Genomic DNA, 17,729 nt, shown 5'->3' on the forward strand with positions numbered 1-17,729 from the left:
AATAAGTTCTAATCTGGTGCTGAAAACGACAACTGAAAAAATAATAATCGTTATGTAGGAGAAAAATAATGTTCGCTACAACTGTTATGGATTGTAGGAGACGTGTCTCGTGAATAAATCATAGTCACCAAGTGCCCAAGAATAAGAAGATGTGTGCTCTTATGTGTGTATGGAGTCCCAATTGTACTGATGTAAAGTCAGAACTGCTTTTCTTACCCCTGAGGCGGAAGCCGGGGGTTTCTCTTATCTTTCCTTTGGCTCATGGGCAGTACCTGATAAGATTGTGAATCGGACTTATTTTAAGACAGTAATATTTTAAAAATTGTAAATTATTTTAAATAGTTCTTTTTTACCTACTTGCACTGCGGTCCCCTCGGGGCAAGATTTTCATTGTTCCGAGGCCCCTTGTCTTCATTCCGGACCGGTGCAGCCGATGTTGGGGCTGACGCCGGCAGGCTTCGAGGGTCGCCATATTGGGGGAAGGAGTAGGGCTGCGGTCCAGTAGTTGGACGTTCCCGCCCGCCCAATCAGACCAGGTATTTAACCTCGGTGCTCGAGGCAGGCTTCAGAACTGCTTTTCTTACCCCTGAGGCGGAAGCCGGGGGTTTCTCTTATCTTTCCTTTGGCTCATGGGCAGTACCTGATAAGATTGTGAATCGGACTTATTTTAAGACAGTAATATTTTAAAAATTTTAAATTATTTTAAATAGTGCTTTTTTACCTACTTGCACTGCGGTCCCCTCGGGGCAAGATTTTCATTGTTCCGAGGCCCCTTGTCTTCATTCCGGACCGGTGCAGCCGATGTTGGGGCTGACGCCGGCAGGCTTCGAGGGTCGCCATATTGGGGGGAAGGAGTAGGGCTGCGGTCCAGTAGTTGGACGTTCCCGCCCGCCCAATCAGACCAGGTATTTAACCTCGGTGCTCGAGGCAGGCTTCAGAACTGCTTTTCTTACAACTGAGGCGGAAGCCGGGGGTTTCTCTTATCTTTCCTTTGGCTCATGGGCAGTACCTGATAAGATTGTGAATCGGACTTATTTTAAGACAGTAATATTTTAAAAATTGTAAATTATTTTAAATAGTTCTTTTTTACCTACTTGCACTGCGGTCCCCTCGGGGCAAGATTTTCATTGTTCCGAGGCCCCTTGTCTTCATTCCGGACCGGTGCAGCCGATGTTGGGGCTGACGCCGGCAGGCTTCGAGGGTCGCCATATTGGGGGAAGGAGTAGGGCTGCGGTCCAGTAGTTGGACGTTCCCGCCCACCCAATCAGACCAGGTATTTAACCTCAGTGCTCGAGGCAGGCTTCAGAACTGCTTTTCTTACCCCTGAGGCGGAAGCCGGGGGTTTCTCTTATCTTTCCTTTGACTCATGGACAGTACCTGATAAGATTGTGAATCGGACTTATTTTAAGACAGTAATATTTTAAAAATTGTAAATTATTTTAAATAGTGCTTTTTTACCTACTTGCACTGCGGTCCCCTCGGGGCAAGATTTTCATTGTTCCGAGGCCCCTTGTCTTCATTCCGGACCGGTGCAGCCGTTGTTGGGGCTGACGCCGGCAGGCTTCGAGGGTCGCCATATTGGGGGAAGGAGTAGGGCTGCGGTCCAGTAGTTGGACGTTCCCGCTCGCCTTCCACTCTATAAGAAGATGACACCCTCCCGTCCGCGCAGCGGGCGGGTGCAGCGGGCGCGCCAAAGGCGAGCCCGTCTGCGCCCGTCCGCACACGGTCGGGGACAGGGGCCAGTTCCCCTGGTCAAATTATAGCTAGGCTATGCTGGACTGCCCAGGAACTACGCGACATGCGTCCTGGTTTGGCGAAAGGCTGTCTCCACAGTCTTAATGTTGAGAAAACCAATAGCTGTAACGTCTGTAATTACACATGGCAGACCAGACTTCCTCCCAGAGAAGAGCATACCAGGCTCTCATGTGGGCTACTTAACACCAGATCCATGAGAAAACACAGTCTTGATATTCATGATCTATTATTAGATATGAAACTTGACTTATTGTTTCTCACGGAAACCTGGTTGGATTCCAATTCTGGCCCAGATATAGTTGCCTCTCTCCCTACGGAATACAGTATGGCCCACCTGAACAGGACTGAGGGTAGAGGCGGGGGGATAGCTGTCATTTTTAAACAACCATTGACATGCCAACTCGATCCTTTCCCCATAGTCGAAGGCGAGATAGGAGCCTTCACTATTAAAGTCAACATGGGGAATACGGTCAACGGCCTACTAATTTACCGTCCCCCGGGTCCCTCGACCCAGTTCACTACGCGTCTGATTGACGGTATTACAGAAACTGCCCTACGCAGAGATAAGTTCTTACTTCTAGGCGATCTTAATATTCACCTAGATAATCTAGCTGATAAAGCAGTCAGTGATTTCTATCAGCAACTCTCTTCCCTCCAACTTTCCACTGAATCCAGAGCCCCCACCCATTCTAAAGGCCACTTGTTGGATCCAATATTTGCCAACTGGGACGGTGTAAAAATTCATTCTCCTATCCCGGTGGTCTGGTCCGATCATTTTGTTGTTCCATTCACATTATCTGTCCCAGCTGCAAACATACACAAATCCCAGTGTACCAAATACCTTAGTCGGAAATGGACTACATTCACCCAAGCGAAATTTGATTCGGCCCTTACTGCAGGTGGCAGACCAGGTGGGGAAGATGCGGCCACTGCATCTGATAGACTTGATGAGCGTATTACTATGGCCCTGGACGCTACCGCTCCACTTTGTCAAAAAAAACCCTATAGCAGATCACATAAATCGGCCCCTTGGTTTAGTGAGGAACTCCGCTTAGTTAAAGCAGAATGCAAGAAATTAGAACGACAATGGAGGGTTGCCTATCTAGACCAAGCTAAACTGAAATATAAAGATAGACGCAGGCAATATCATACTCTCATCAGAGGCGCCAAAGCTAAACACTTTTCAGATAGGATTGGAGAAGCCCAAAACTCCACTAAGGAGCTATTTAAAATCTACAAAGAAATTTCCATGTGTAGCTCCTCTATGGATCCCTCACTGAGCTCAGTTGAGTCTTGCAATCGTATTGCCACCTACTTCTCTGATAAAGTGGCTAACATCTATTCTGCTTTTGCAGGGGGGAAGGAAAAGGCAACTGAGTTCAGGGAAACTCCTAATCTAGTTGCAGGCACAAATAGATTATGCAATTTTGTGATTCCATCGCCTAATGAGCTGCAGCGGATTTGTCGCTCGATTAAGTCCGGGTCTCCCTGCGACCCAGCATCGCCGAAACTTCTCGGTAATAGCATTGAAACTTTGGAACCCTATATTAGAGATGTTCTTGACATCTCCTTTAAGACCTGCACTGTACCCAAAAAATGGAAGCAAGCAATTGTACTCCCGCTCCAAAAAAAAGCTAATCTTGGCTGGGACAGGTTGGACAACCTAGGACCCATTTCCCTTCTCCCTTATATGGCCAAGGTGGCAGAAAAGGTGGTCAACTCTCAAATCATGACCTTTGTGGATGAATCTAATCTCCTCCCCCCGACGCAGTTTGGATTTCGCCCTTGCCATTCCACAGAGTCTGCGCTGCTCCTGGCCACCGAGACCATCAGGCAAGGAGTTGATGAGGGTCAAACTATGGCACTCATCTTACTTGACCTTAGTGCCGCCTTTGACACTGTAGCACACTCCATCTTGCTACAGTGTCTCAATAAAGGAGGAATCAACGGGATGGCACTTAGATGGCTTCAATCCTTTATGATGGAAAGAGGCTTCCAGGTCAGACAGGGTGAATGCTATTCTAAGTTATTCCATCTCGACCAAGGGGTTCCCCAGGGCTCTGCCCTTAGCCCCACCCTGTTTAACCTATATGCATCTCCTGTCGCTACCATCGTGGAGAGATACGATATCCAACTTGTATCCTATGCTGATGACACGCAGCTGGCCATCTCCCTATTGCGAGCGCCCGGCATTGCAGCCGTCAACTTCAGTGCTTGCATGCAGGAGCTTGCCTCCTGGATGTCTAACAACTGCCTGAAGTTGAATGGCGACAAGACTGAGGTGCTCGTGGTGGGAGGGAGTCCATCTGTGTGGTCTTCAGCATGGTGGCCAGACTGCTTGGGCCCTACACCTAGGCCAGCTCAACAGGCCAAAAATCTGGGGGTCTTGTTTGACTCCGAACTTTCGTTTGCGCCCCAGATCAATCGGGTAGTGGGAATGTGTTTTGGAGTACTCAAAACCCTGCGCAAGGTCCTTGATATGCTCCCTGTTGGAGACAGACAGACCCTCGTGCATGCCTTGGTAACATCTAGACTGGATTATGCTAATCTCCTCTACCTGGGTAGTACGGTCAGCAGTATTAACCGTCTCCAGGTGCTGCAGAATGCAGCAGCCAGGCTGGTGCTAAGGCTCCCGAGACGTACCTCCTCTAAAGCGGCCTTAAAATCTCTACACTGGCTACCGATCTGTCAAAGGATCAAATACAAAGCCCTTTGTGTATGCCAACGTATCTTAGGAGGCAAAGCACCCGCCCCTTTGAACAGCCTTATTACCCCCTACAGACCAGAGCGGCTGCTTAGATCCTCCGACACTGGCTTGGTCACTGTCCCCAAAATCCGCAAATCCCGTATGGGTGGAAGATCGTTCCGTTTTCTCGCTGCCAAGAATTGGAATGCACTGCCGATTGATCTACGCCTGGAACCCTCTGAGCCCAAATTCCGCAGAGCCCTCAAAACACATCTGTTCCGCAAAGCACTGCCCTAGCTCTTCTTCCTCCACTTTTCTCCCTTATGAAAGCAATTTTTAGCGCAGGGACACGCCGGTGAGCGTAACTAAGCGCTTTATAAAATTCCAAAATAAATAATAAATAAATATGGTGTGTCTGGGAGATAGTAAATACCAGATGTGTGGTAGTAATAAAAGTCATCTCATGGATACTACAATCACTTAGTAACCCAAGCATTATACAGTAATATGAAATACAGTATGTATTGTTCCTTCGTAAATAGATTACATTCATCCAGATGATGTGATCTAACAATAATCAAAAACCCGGGATACGATTGAATTGTCTGTATACATATCCAATACATATCCAATAAACACACCATATGACTTTACATCAGTACAATTGGGACTCCATACACACATAAGAGCACACATCTTCTTATTCTTGGGCACTTGGTGACTATAATTTATTCACGAGACACGTCTCCTAAATCCATAACAGTTGTAGCGAACATTTTTTTTCTCCTACATAACGATTATTATTTTTTCAGTTGTCGTTTTCAGCACCAGATTAGAACTTATTTCGCATACTTGAGATTCATGCTCTGAACAGTCTACAATTTGTTCGCAGATTACAAGTACACAATAATAGCGTAGTTGGTACCGCCTAGAATTATAACGACTCAATCCTTTTTTAGCATCATAGCTGGTCAAACACACTCTAACACTACATCTCCCATAATTCCTGCGTAGGATCTTGTTGCTTGCGGTGCCTCCGCACTTATTTACGTTCGTATGGTATCCATCCTCAATTAAACAGCAAAGAATAGACTACAGAATACTAAGAGAGAGTGGACGTTTCTACACTCGGAGAACAGACGAATAGAGTATGTTTACTTTCTGATCTACAAGTTACATACATTCCTCAGCATACAAGTAATTTTATTGGGAATAGCTAGTAATGGCATGCTTCATCAACAGGATATCGAGGTTCCACATAGAAGCGCATTGCAGCTCATCAGCGTCTATACTTACCTTGGTTACATTATTGAGCAGGTAACCATGTATGTTATTAAGATACATTCAGTTACGGGATGTTTGCCTCGAGTAGATTTTACGATAGGGTACCTTAATACAAGAGTGTCTATCTGTTTGGGTCGTAAATAATATTGTTGATGGAATGTCTCGACACGGTTTAAAATACACTTATGGATAAATTACGTGATGTAGGAGGGATTCATTGGGTTGATCTTATGTGGAGATGACACATTATTTCATTATTAAGAAACTTTCAGGTTACGAGCAATGACTTTCGGTTCTGGTTGTGATTACATTTTTGTGTGTGTTCAGTCGATTTCATATTTACACGTGCGGAATCAACACAGCCTTGGTTATCGCTACAATTTTGCCACCATGAGTAGATAAGTATTTAGAGCTAGTTTCATTCTGCTCACATTTTTTCATAGGGGCACATTGCTGCCGCCTACGGCTATTTTGAAACAGAGCTAATCCAAGAACGCTGTTTGCTTCAGCACTAAGCTGAGGTACATAAAGTGTTCAGTCTTTATATATTACGACAGCATGGGAATGAGTTTTGTCTCAGCATGATAACACTTATCACTAGTAGTTTTAAATACCAGAACTTATATTCACTGTTGTGGCACCTGTATCGGCTCCTCCACCCTCGACTTATCTTTTCCTAGCTTCACATGTGTTCATAGCATGATTCCTGTCTACTACGTCCCTGCATGAGAAAGCCTCACACTCATTGAGCAACAGCACCCCCGCAGTGTCTTGTTTTAAACAAGTGATGTTCTCTCACATATTTACATATAAATTGCTATTATTCATGTTTGTAGGATATCTCCCCTGAAGAAGGGAAATAGATTTCCCGAAATGCATTGGGCTTTGGATTCCAAGGAACATACAACCATATCTATATGAAGACTTCAATGCAATCATGATTTTTTTGTAAATAGGATTTTTGTGATTAAATGATGTTTTATGTTTTGGATGTTAAAACACAAATGCATGAGTACAGATAGATATTAACATTCATAATTGGATGCACAACAAATGTATTGTATATTCATAATGAATGAAAGAATTGCTTTTTGGAAATTGTATTATGCTGAATTTTTGAAGTAAAAAAAGACAACACTCAGTAAAGATTCAATATTTTTGTTTATTTTGAGTGGGAAACAGATTTTTCCAGGGAACTGTGCACATTGCTTGCAGACTGGTGTATGTATTCTTTTCCAGCTAAATTTGGTACTCACACAGCTCATGAAGGCCCCCTTTGAACCAATACATCGGACGGGCATGAAATTCCTTTCATGGGAATTGGCTCTCCTTCTTGCACTCACATCGGCGAGACGCATTGGTGAGTTGCAGGCTCTCACGATACAGGAACCATTCTCCAGTTCAAGAGGAATACAGTAATCTTAAGAACCAATCCGAGATTCATACCTAAGGTGCCTTCGGACTTTCACCTGAATGAACCGGTTATTCTCAAATCTTTCTATCCTCACCCTTCCACACCAGTGGAGAGGTCACTGCATTCTCTAGATGTACAACGGTGCTTGAAATTTTATTTGGATTGCACCAAAGGATTTCGTAAATCATCACAATTATTCATTGCTTTTGGTGGTCCTCGCAAGTGCCTCCCACTTTCGAAACAGAGTATTGCAAGGTGGATTTCCAGTGCCATTCTCTATTGCCATTTGACAGCGGGTAAGCCGCTGACCAGCAGGATTAGAGCACATTCCAGATGATCCGTGGCTTCATCGATGGCTCTCTTTGCGGGAGTGCACATCAGAAACATTTGCAGGACTACGACTTGGAGCAGCTTGCACACCTTTACGAAGCATTACTGATTGGAATCCTTGACGCAGGAGGGTACGGCTGTGGGCCAGGCAGTCCTGAGGAACCTCTTCCACTGATAGGTGAGCTTTCCTTACTATCCCTTCTTCCTTTTCTACACATTTTGTATCTAATGTGAGTATGATAGCTATTGCAATGGGTATTTACTTATTTGTTTATGTAAGTATGCATATTGAGATGTATATATATATATACTTGTGCCACAAAATGTGCTTTTATTGCCTACTGCTAGCTACTCTAAATACAAAAGCATGGGAATCTATGAAAGTGCCAATACTGGGGCAAGAAAACAAGTTACTTACCTGTAACTTTGGTTCCCCAGTAACTTTCATAAATACCCATGCGCCCACCCTCCTCCCCGAGGAAAGCTCAGCCTTCAACAGATGTCGTTACTGTTACACAACGGCTACGAAAATCTGAGGCTCTGAGGTTCCTTCAGGAGGGTTCTATGGGGTGAGGCTCTTCTGATTGGCTGATGCTTAGTTTGGTCTCTTTTACAAAAAGAAGCGGATATGCTACAAAAGGGATTGAGGCCTAGGCCTTTTTCTTCCTCTTTTGTACCAACTGCTATTTTATTTTCGTCACCGAGTCTCCCATTCTGACGACGGGAATGATACAAACGCATGGGAATCTATGAAAGTTACCAATACTGGGGAACCAAAGTTACAGGTAAGTAACTTGTTTATATACAGTGTGTACAGACTTCAGTCATGCACAGAGAGGCTTAGTTGAATTTCTTGATTTTTACCGCTGACATTTGATCCAGGCGAAGTAGTTCTCTTTTAGTATTTTGAATGATATATTTAGAGTGAGGGATGGGATAGATAATCATGGTTAGGAGAGCAGGTAAAGAGATTTTGTTGATGATTGACCTTTCTATGTCCACCCATACTGGGATGTAGTCAGGGTTGGTTATTATCCAGTTAGATCCTTGCTTGCAAAGATACGCAGTTTGATAGTTCCTAAAGTTTGGGAGGCCCAAACGCCCTTTTTCTTTGGATAGTTGAAGTTTCTTCATGGAAATTCTGGGTCTCTTTCCTTGCCAGAGGAACGTGTTGAGCATCTTGTAAATCTTGATCAAGAACTCATTAGAGAGTGTCATAGGCAACATACAGGACATGTAGCTTACTAATGGGGTGATAATCATTTTTAATGTCTCTGCTCTTCCCCACCAGGATAAAAATGTTGATGGCCAACTGTCTAGTAAAGTGGAAATTCTCTTGATGAGGGCAATCTCATTAGCCTGCAGAGTAATGATTAGGTCTCTCTGGTGAAGTCTAAGCCTAATGTATTTGATACTATTTGGATGCCATGTAAGGCCAGAGCTGACAATAAAGTTTTTGTCGCCCATATTATTGAGCCGTTTTACCTCAGTCTTATCTCTATTGAGCTTATAACCAGATACCGCGGATAAGTCTGATATCGAGGACATTAGGGCAGTGATATCAGACTCTGCATTCTCGGAGATGACTAACACATCATCTGCGTAAGCTGCTATTTTGACAGTGTTGTTGTTGAAGCGTATTTCTGTGATCTGATTGTGCCGTAGCTGATAAAGGAACTGCTCTATTTCTAATAGGAATAAGGAGGGTGAGAGTGGGCATCCTTGCCTAGTTCCCTGCTCTAGCTTAAAAGATGAGAGAAGCTCCCACCTGCTCTAACTTTGGCGGACGGGTACAGTGATATTGCCCAGAATCTCCATGAAAAAACTCAAGCTGTCCAAGGCTAAAGGGGGTACCTCACTTCCCATTTTCAGAAACTACCAAACAGCCTTCTTTTGCAAGCCAAGTGCAAATTGGTTTATGGACAATCCACCATATATACCACCCTGGGTGGCGATACAGAAGTCCTTCAAAAATAATATTTCTCTAGCGGCATTAGTTACGATATGATATCCCATTTACCACAGAAACATCATACAGAACACCAAAAAAGCCATCCTGCTCCTTGACTCCTGCATAGAGGTGAAGATAAAACAATCATCCTTATGGTACAACCATACATTCAAAATTGACGGTGCTCCATTCTTCTGGGCAGACTGGTCCCACAAGGGCATTCACCCATTGCATGCTCAGGACCGCCCCCGGCCGTCATGCGTCACAGTGGACGTGCGCAGAGGACGGACGGGGACAGTCCGAATTCCACCCACTATTCAAATCGCCCGCCCAGCACGAAAATGTGTGCAACATGCAAAAGGGTTCATCTAGTACAAGACATCTACGAAAACACTACACCTATGCCATTTTCAACCTTGCAAAATCGGTTCAATCTTACTAACCTATATTTCTATAAATTCCTTCAGCTTAAGGTAGGGCTTACCAAATTGAATCTATCAGGGAATAAGCCCTCGATCACCACCGTCCTGTCTCATCTATCCAAAGTAGGACACCTGGTCTCATGCATATATAAAATTCTCCTACCGGACCAAAACAAAACCCTTTCTCTTAACCAACGGAAGTGGGAAGATGACTCTACGAAATCAAATATTGCTTTAAATTGGCCACCCATCAACAAGTCTCCCTTTTCACATTAAATTTCACCTACCCTTTTACAAACTAAATTCATTTGAATTACTAGTACCTATTGGACGCCTGCTAAACTCTTCAAGGTAGGCCTTACAGAAGACCCCAACTGCTGGTGTTGCAGCAAACACGAGGGATCCCTCGCACATATATTAGGTTATGTTATGTTATGTTATGTTATATAGCTTATAGAGCGCCCAGCTGCCCCAGAAAAGAGGTGCCCCGGCACTAATAACAGTCAAATGGCAAGGGCACCAGAAAAGGCAAAGGGACCTACAATGAAGGGAAAAGATGAGTCTTAGTTGCCATACGGAATGCCAAGTAATTATTTAATCTGCGAAAGAACAGCAGGAGAGAGTTCCAAAGTTTGGCTGCCAGTGTGTGGAAGGCCCGGCCCCCGGCCCGTGCTCTCCTTACCCTAAGAACAAACGCCAAGTGTTGGCCCATAGAGCAAAGTTAAGCTGGAGGGAATGTAGGGCGAGTTGTGGGTGGCCAGAATGCCAGGCGAAGAAGATATGCTGTTCGAGTGCCCCCTGCTCAACGACTATTGAGATAAAGTGTTTGAATTCATCACACAGACTGTACAAATCATCCCCACAAAAGACTTCTCATACATTATACTGGGCCCCTTGGACCCCCAAATCAAGAACGACAATAATTGGTTCCTCCTGGACCTAATGCTTACTCTAGCCTGCAAACTAATCTTAAACTGTTGGAAAAAGTTTAAAGCAGTTTCTTTCTCTAAGTGGCGTGAGTGGCTAACTCTCCTTAGAGGAAGCTGACAACATTGCTCTCCAATGCTCCCGGGGGAGACACTCACATTGCTCCATCTGGAATGCCCTCGACACAAACACCTTTACCTATAAACCACCATGACCATCACAATGGTAAACTCACCTCCCCCCTCAAATTACTCCGTTCTCCCTGTAGATGATTGCCTATGCCCCGTCAGCCACCCTTATACTAGGCCCTACTACCATATGCGCCACTATCTTCCCTCACTCATATGAGACATATCCATTATATTCACCCCAGTGCACTCTATTATATCATAGATGATAAGATAAATAACTCTAATTGACTTTTAACTTACCGGTTTCTAATAGTCATGTCTGTATAAAGGTTAATGTATAAGATGTATGTACGGCATTGTAGTTCATTCAATGCAACATTATTAAGCATGGGCGGAAAATCCGTTCCGCTCGCGGATTTTCGGTAAATTCACGATCTGCGAACGCTCGCGAATTTACCGAAAATCCGCAAATTCGCACGCAGCGGATTTTTTTTTCTTGGTGATACAATTTTGCGGCGTGCGGCGTAAGTTCGCAATTGCGAACATGTATGTGCGGCGGGAAGCAACAATCTCGCACTCGCGAAATTACAAAATTTGCAATTCTGCACAAGAAATCCACTAGCAAGCAGCATAGACCTTCTGAAAATGATAATTTTGATCAGAATAACTCCTCAGGTTGACATTTGCCTGCCCTTTTTTGGATTTGAGGCCTTTTGACTTTCTTTGGATCACTTTTGAATTAGAAATCAACTTTCACAAGTAAGTTTGCTTGGGGCATTACATTTGCTGTTCTGCAGAAAAACGAGTTTTGCTAAACTGAAAGCACTCAGCAGGTGCAAAAGTTCAAATTCATCATTAGTAACTATTCCCTGTAGTGCTTCCTGACTGGGGCCCCTCCAGAGTTCAGTTGCTAGTTGCAACAATTGTATGACCCTGCTCTGACCCTCACAGCTGGATCATAGAATAGCTACAAGTAGGCCACAAAGGTCCTGGAAAAAAAAATTGCACTGCAACAGAAAGCAAATGACAGATAAGGAAGCAGGTGCCAGACTGGAATTTTAAAACAGTGACACATTAATAAATCAACCCCAAATTAATTCATGTCAGTTGAAGCAGGGCAGGTGTGCTTGCTTTTTCCCCCCATAATCTACAGTGATGATGATGAACCAGAGGGTGGCATTGATGTACCAGAGGGTGGCATGGGTGAAACAGAGGGTGGCAGTGTTGAAACAGAGGGTGCTGTGAACCTGTGATGATGCACCAGACGTAGAAACAAGATAATCGCGACCGTTGCGTGCAAACAAGTAAGTTCGCAATTGCAAACTGGTACAAAATCCTCGCGAACTGGCAGAAACCCTTGCGAACACTATAAAAACAAAAAAATCCGCAAATTCGCGAGAATTCGCGGATTTTGCGGATTGCGAGTTCGCAAATACGCAAATTCGCGAACGCCAGATTCACAAAATTCGCCCATGCTTAAACATTATATGACATGCTATGTAGCCCTGCAATATTCATCTACACATGCCTATGTATTAATCAATTTATACAATATTGTTCTATTCCTAACGTAGAATGTTTGAGATACTTACATCTGCATGCCTATGTATTATCCGGATGTATGATGTTACAATGCGATCAAAATGATCGCTGTACATTACATCGCTGTTTTTACAACGCAAGCCGTTACCATGACTTGCACTGTAGGGTACTGCATTTAGGAATAGTATGATTTACTATTCCAACTCCAGCCTACGTACAGGAGGGAAAGTGTTGGAATAGTAAATCACACTATTCCTTAGTCTAGAGCGCCCTCCAGTGCAAGTCGTGGTAACGACTTACGTTGTAAAAGCAACGATGTAAATGTATTGCGGTGTTTTGACCGTGTTGTTAAGGTTGTTTACTGTATTATCCCTTAAACAATGTACCATTCAACCTTTGTTGTAGAGCTCATACTATTTCATCCTATGCACAGGCTCCTCCCCCTCTTTTTGGTACTACTTTCCTTTCCTACTGTGGGATAATTTTGTTTTCCACTGTATCTTTCTGCTGTAAAATGTAATACAATATTTTGAACTTGAAATACAGTAAATTACCATACGAATAAAATTGTCTCCCAAATTGAATTTTCCGAGTGTTGCTTTAAGGTAGGACCAATTTATTTAGTCGAAAGCCTTTTCGGCATCTATTGTAATTGCTTCTGTGGGGGAGTCTGTTAGTTTGGCTTTCTCTAAGGCGTGACTTAAAGTATGTGTATTATCACTAGAAAGTCTGTTCTTTAGAAATCCCACCTGTGAAGGGTGAAGAAGTTTGTATAAATATTTTTGGAGACGTTTAGCCAGGCTCATGGCATATATTTTGCAATCTATGGTAAACAGGGATATAGGCCAGTAATTTTTATGTTGTGATGGGTTTTTCCCTTCCTTAGGTATTACCGCTATGATAGCCTCTGCAGGTGTCCCATTTTGCTGGCCGGATTTACAAAATTTGTTGAACAAGTTTAGAAGAGGGGGAATCAGAACGGATGCAAATGACTTGTACAATTTTTCAATGAACCCGTCAGGTCCAGGCGTCTTCCCTACTTTTAGGGATTTTTTTGTGTCCCCAATTTCTTTGGCAGATATTGGGCCATTGATTTTATCCATGTCTTGTTCTGAGAGAGCAGGTAGGTCTCATTTGCTCAAATAGTTTTGGGCTTTAGCAGTGCATAGCTCATGGTATTTGCTATACAATGTACTGTAATAATTCTTAAATATTTCTGCTATTTTGTCAGGATCAGAGTGGACATCTCCCTTCTGGTCCAGTAGGGTCTTTATCGTATTTTTCTGTAGCTTTAATTTTAGGTAGGAAGATAAGCTCTTCCCCGCCTTGTTGGATTCACAGAACCCAATGCTCTTATGTTTATTAATCCACACCCCTTCCCTCTTACTTAATATTTTATTATACTCATATTTCTTTTTCACTGATTCATTCTAGACAGAGGTTTCTCTGCATGCAATATGTTTCCCTTCCAGTATAGACATCTCCTTTTCTAGTTTTTGAAGATTGCTGTTGCTGTCCCTGTTCAGGGCGGACCTAATTTTAAGGATCTCACCCCTAAGAGAGTTTTTTTGTGCTTCCCATCCTGTGAGATCTGAAGTGTCTCCAATTTTATTTACCATGAGGTAGTTATGGATTGCACACTCAATGTTTTGTTTGTTTGAATCTATATCTAATACCTCATTATTGAATATCCATAAGGATTTTTTTTTTAAAGATTTCGGGTCAGTAATGGATGAGCTGATACATGAGTGATCTGAGATCTCTCTTGGCTCAATGGAAGTTCATTCTATTCTGCTTACAGCATTGTCGGAGATAACCTGGTAATCAATGTGGAGTAAGAATAATGGGGTTCTGTAACCTCCAAGTGTCAGTCATGTTAAAACTTTTACATAAATTGTTAAAAGCTTTGTGAGACTTGTTGGCACGAAAAGGACAGCGTGAGTCCCCTATCTAAGGCTGGGTATAAAGGAAGATTAAAGTCTCCCGCGAGTATGTGCATGGCGGTGTCTGGGATTGGTTTAATTTGTGTACTGAGATCTTCCCAGAAGGCGGAGTTGTCCCTGTTCGGGGCATAAATGTTTGTGATGTAGAATTGAGTGTTATGTGTTACCAATTTTGTTGTGACCCACCTACCCTGTGTGTCAGTTCAGCTTGCAACAAGGTCTATGTTGGCTTTTTTGGCTACCAAAGTCAGGACACTGTTATTTTTTACCGATTTCATCTGAACCTGCAACATCGCTGTAAAACCTATTTCTAAGTGAGTTGAATTGTTTGGAGTTGATTTTAGTTTCTTGGAGCAAGATGACTTCACCCCTCTGTTTGTGAAGATAGTCAAGAATCTTCCTTCTTTTGATTGAGTGGTTTATGCCTTTAACATTCAGCAAGACTATTTTGATGTTGTGTTGGGCCATAGCAATCGGTAAGTACTGAGACATGATAGGTGTGTTATGGTCGTAGTGTGCTTTTCTCTTCCTAGGGAAATCCTTTTGGATCGTTTTCTCACTGTATGTGTTATGTTACCTATATTTATAACGCGCACAGATCCTCTTGAGTGTCCCGACGCGGTGCGTGAGGGGGGAAGAGGGGAACCAGCAGATAAAGAGGTAGGTCTTTAATTTCCTCTTAAAGACCAAGGGGTCCTGAATGGATCACAGGGCAAAAGGAAGTGCATTCCAGGCCACTGTAGCCAACAAAGCCACGGAGCTGCCCCAAGCCTCTGATACTTAAAAACGGGTGACCAGGGAAAGACGCAGGGTTATGGATCGGAGAGTTTGCAAAGGAACGTAAAAAGAAAACCCACTCTGCAGATAGTGAGGACCAAGCCCATGGAGAGCACAGTGCGCCATGACCAAAGATTTGTATTTAACTCTATCCACCACGGGCAGCCAATGGAGAGAACGCAGCTGATGGTGAATGCTGCTCCTAGCTGAAATGCCCAATAACAATCTAGCTGCCGCATTCTGAACCACCTGAAGCCTACTCAGCAGGTAGTCTGGAACACCATCAAAAAGGGCATTGGCATAATCCAACCGTGACAGAATTAGAGCTCATGTGACCGTTGTCCTTGCTGCCTGTGGTGAAAGAGGAAAGAATTTTCTAAAAGTTTTAAGAAGGCCGAAACAGCATCCTGCCAACTTCTTAATATGCGTCGTGAAGGAAAGGCTCTCATCAAACCAGACCCCCAGATTTTTAACTGGCTTCCCGAAGGAGGAAGGCAGCAAAAGATTAGGCGGGCACAGCCTCTCTCGAACATTGGGAGGAAATTTGCCAAAAAGCAAGATCTCATACTTCTGGTCATTACACTTAAGTTGTGCATCCGCCAGCCATTTGAAGACAGAATCTGTATCTTTGTCCCAAGTGAAGAGCAGCTGGGTATCATCTGCGTCAGCCATCACCTTAGCCCCCAATTCCTCTGCCAGATACAGCAGTGGAGTGACATAGATATTTAAAAGAAGAGTGCTAAGGGAGGATCCCTGAGGGACACCAGTTGTTACAGGCTGAGGGGAGGAGGAGGATGGTGGGAGCCAAATTTGCTCAGCACACCCTTCCAAAAAAGTGCTAAGCCAACCCCAGACGGTCCCTGACACCCCAAGACCGGCCAATCGGGCTTAGAGAAGAGCGTGCTGGACCGTGTCAAACGCCGCCGAGAGGTCCAGCAAAATCAATGCTGCTCTCCCACCGGCATCAAGACACTCCCAGGTGGCCTCAGACACTGACTCAGTACTGTGCGATGCCCGGAACCCTGATTGAGAAGGGTGCAAAAGTGTCTCTCTTTACACAAATTCTGTAAGCTGTTTATTAACCACCTTTTCACACACCTTAGCAAGAGCCGGAAGGAAGGAGATAGGCCGGTACTTCCCTGGGTTAAGAGGGTCCAAAGATGTTTTTTTAAGAGAGGCAGTCTCATAGCCTGCTTTCAGACCTGAGGTTCCACAGCTTGATGGAGCGACATATTAATAATGGAATTGACTTCCATGTTCATGCTGTCAGCTGTTGCCACCAGAAACCTGGCAGGACAGGGGTCCGAGGGTGAACTAGACTTGAGACACCTAAGGATTTTAAGAGAGTCAGAAAGAGAAAGATCAACCGGAGTAAAGTTCGTCAATGAGCGAGCAGAAACCACAGGCTGGGTTCTGGAAGAACCCCACTGCTATCATCGTAGGGTGTAAATGTCACTTGAATACTCTGAATCTTATCCCTGAAGAAGCAGGAGAGGGTATTTCACCAGTCAGGAGAGGAGGGAGTAACACTCCCTTGGGCCGGAGGAGACATGAAGCTGTTCACGACAGCAAAGATTTCTCTAGAATTATTACTGGCAGATTCAATGCAGACAGCCTAGAATTGCCCTTTAGCCAATGAGATAGCCTCGTAATATCTTGTTGCTTATCTCTGAGCTTCTTCTTGGGTGTTAGGCAGTATCCACTCCGACGCCAGCCTGCTCAAGAATCTTGCATTTATGCTTCGCAGCCTTAAGGGCCAAATTAAACCAGGGTTTTGAGGGAGTGTAGGGAGTGGACCTCTTTTTTGTATGAACCATAGAATCAATATACGCTCTGATGATACCCTGAGTAGGACCATGGACATATAGGGCACCCATCCCATTTTGAGACCACCTGAATGAACAAAGGTTTCACTGCAATTCCTGACATCTGAAGGATGAAAACAATAATGATAACAAAAATAATAATAGCAACAGATAAAGAAAAACAAAACAAGTACATAAGAGAAAAAAAGATCTAAACCTCTTCCCCCTCCCTCCCAAACCCCAACCCGACCCTCCCAACCCCCAAAGTAGGGAAAGAACCAGATTAGTATAAGTTGAACGCGTGAGACCAACATATGCCCTGAGGCGTGAACAACAATAATCGGATTGAGATAAAGGTCTCTGTAAGAAATAAACTGACTGCTCGTTTAAACGTATGAGCAATTGGAACAGGCTGTAACAAGCTAATTGCTAATGGTATCACTTTAACAGGCAAGTTTAGTACAAATGTATACTTACTCCCGAGCTGTGTTTCGATGGGATTGCAATTACATACATTTTGCAGCCATTTAACTTAGTAAGCGTGTCACTAAGCAACAATACACTAGTACACCTAGCTGGATTACACCAGAGAAATCTAGTGAGGCAATTGGACACTAAGTAATTTAGCTGATATTATCTTACCTTGATAACCAGTGGTCGAAGTGGGCGGGATCAGAAGGGCACAACGTGCCCCTACTTTTTAAATTTACTAAAGTCCGTTCCCCTACTTCTTGATTTTCAGATTGCGTCCCAGGATGATAG

The sequence above is a fragment of the Lissotriton vulgaris genome, chromosome 7 (genome assembly GCF_964263255.1).
Source record: "Lissotriton vulgaris chromosome 7, aLisVul1.2, whole genome shotgun sequence".
NCBI classification, from domain to species: domain Eukaryota; kingdom Metazoa; phylum Chordata; class Amphibia; order Caudata; family Salamandridae; genus Lissotriton; species Lissotriton vulgaris.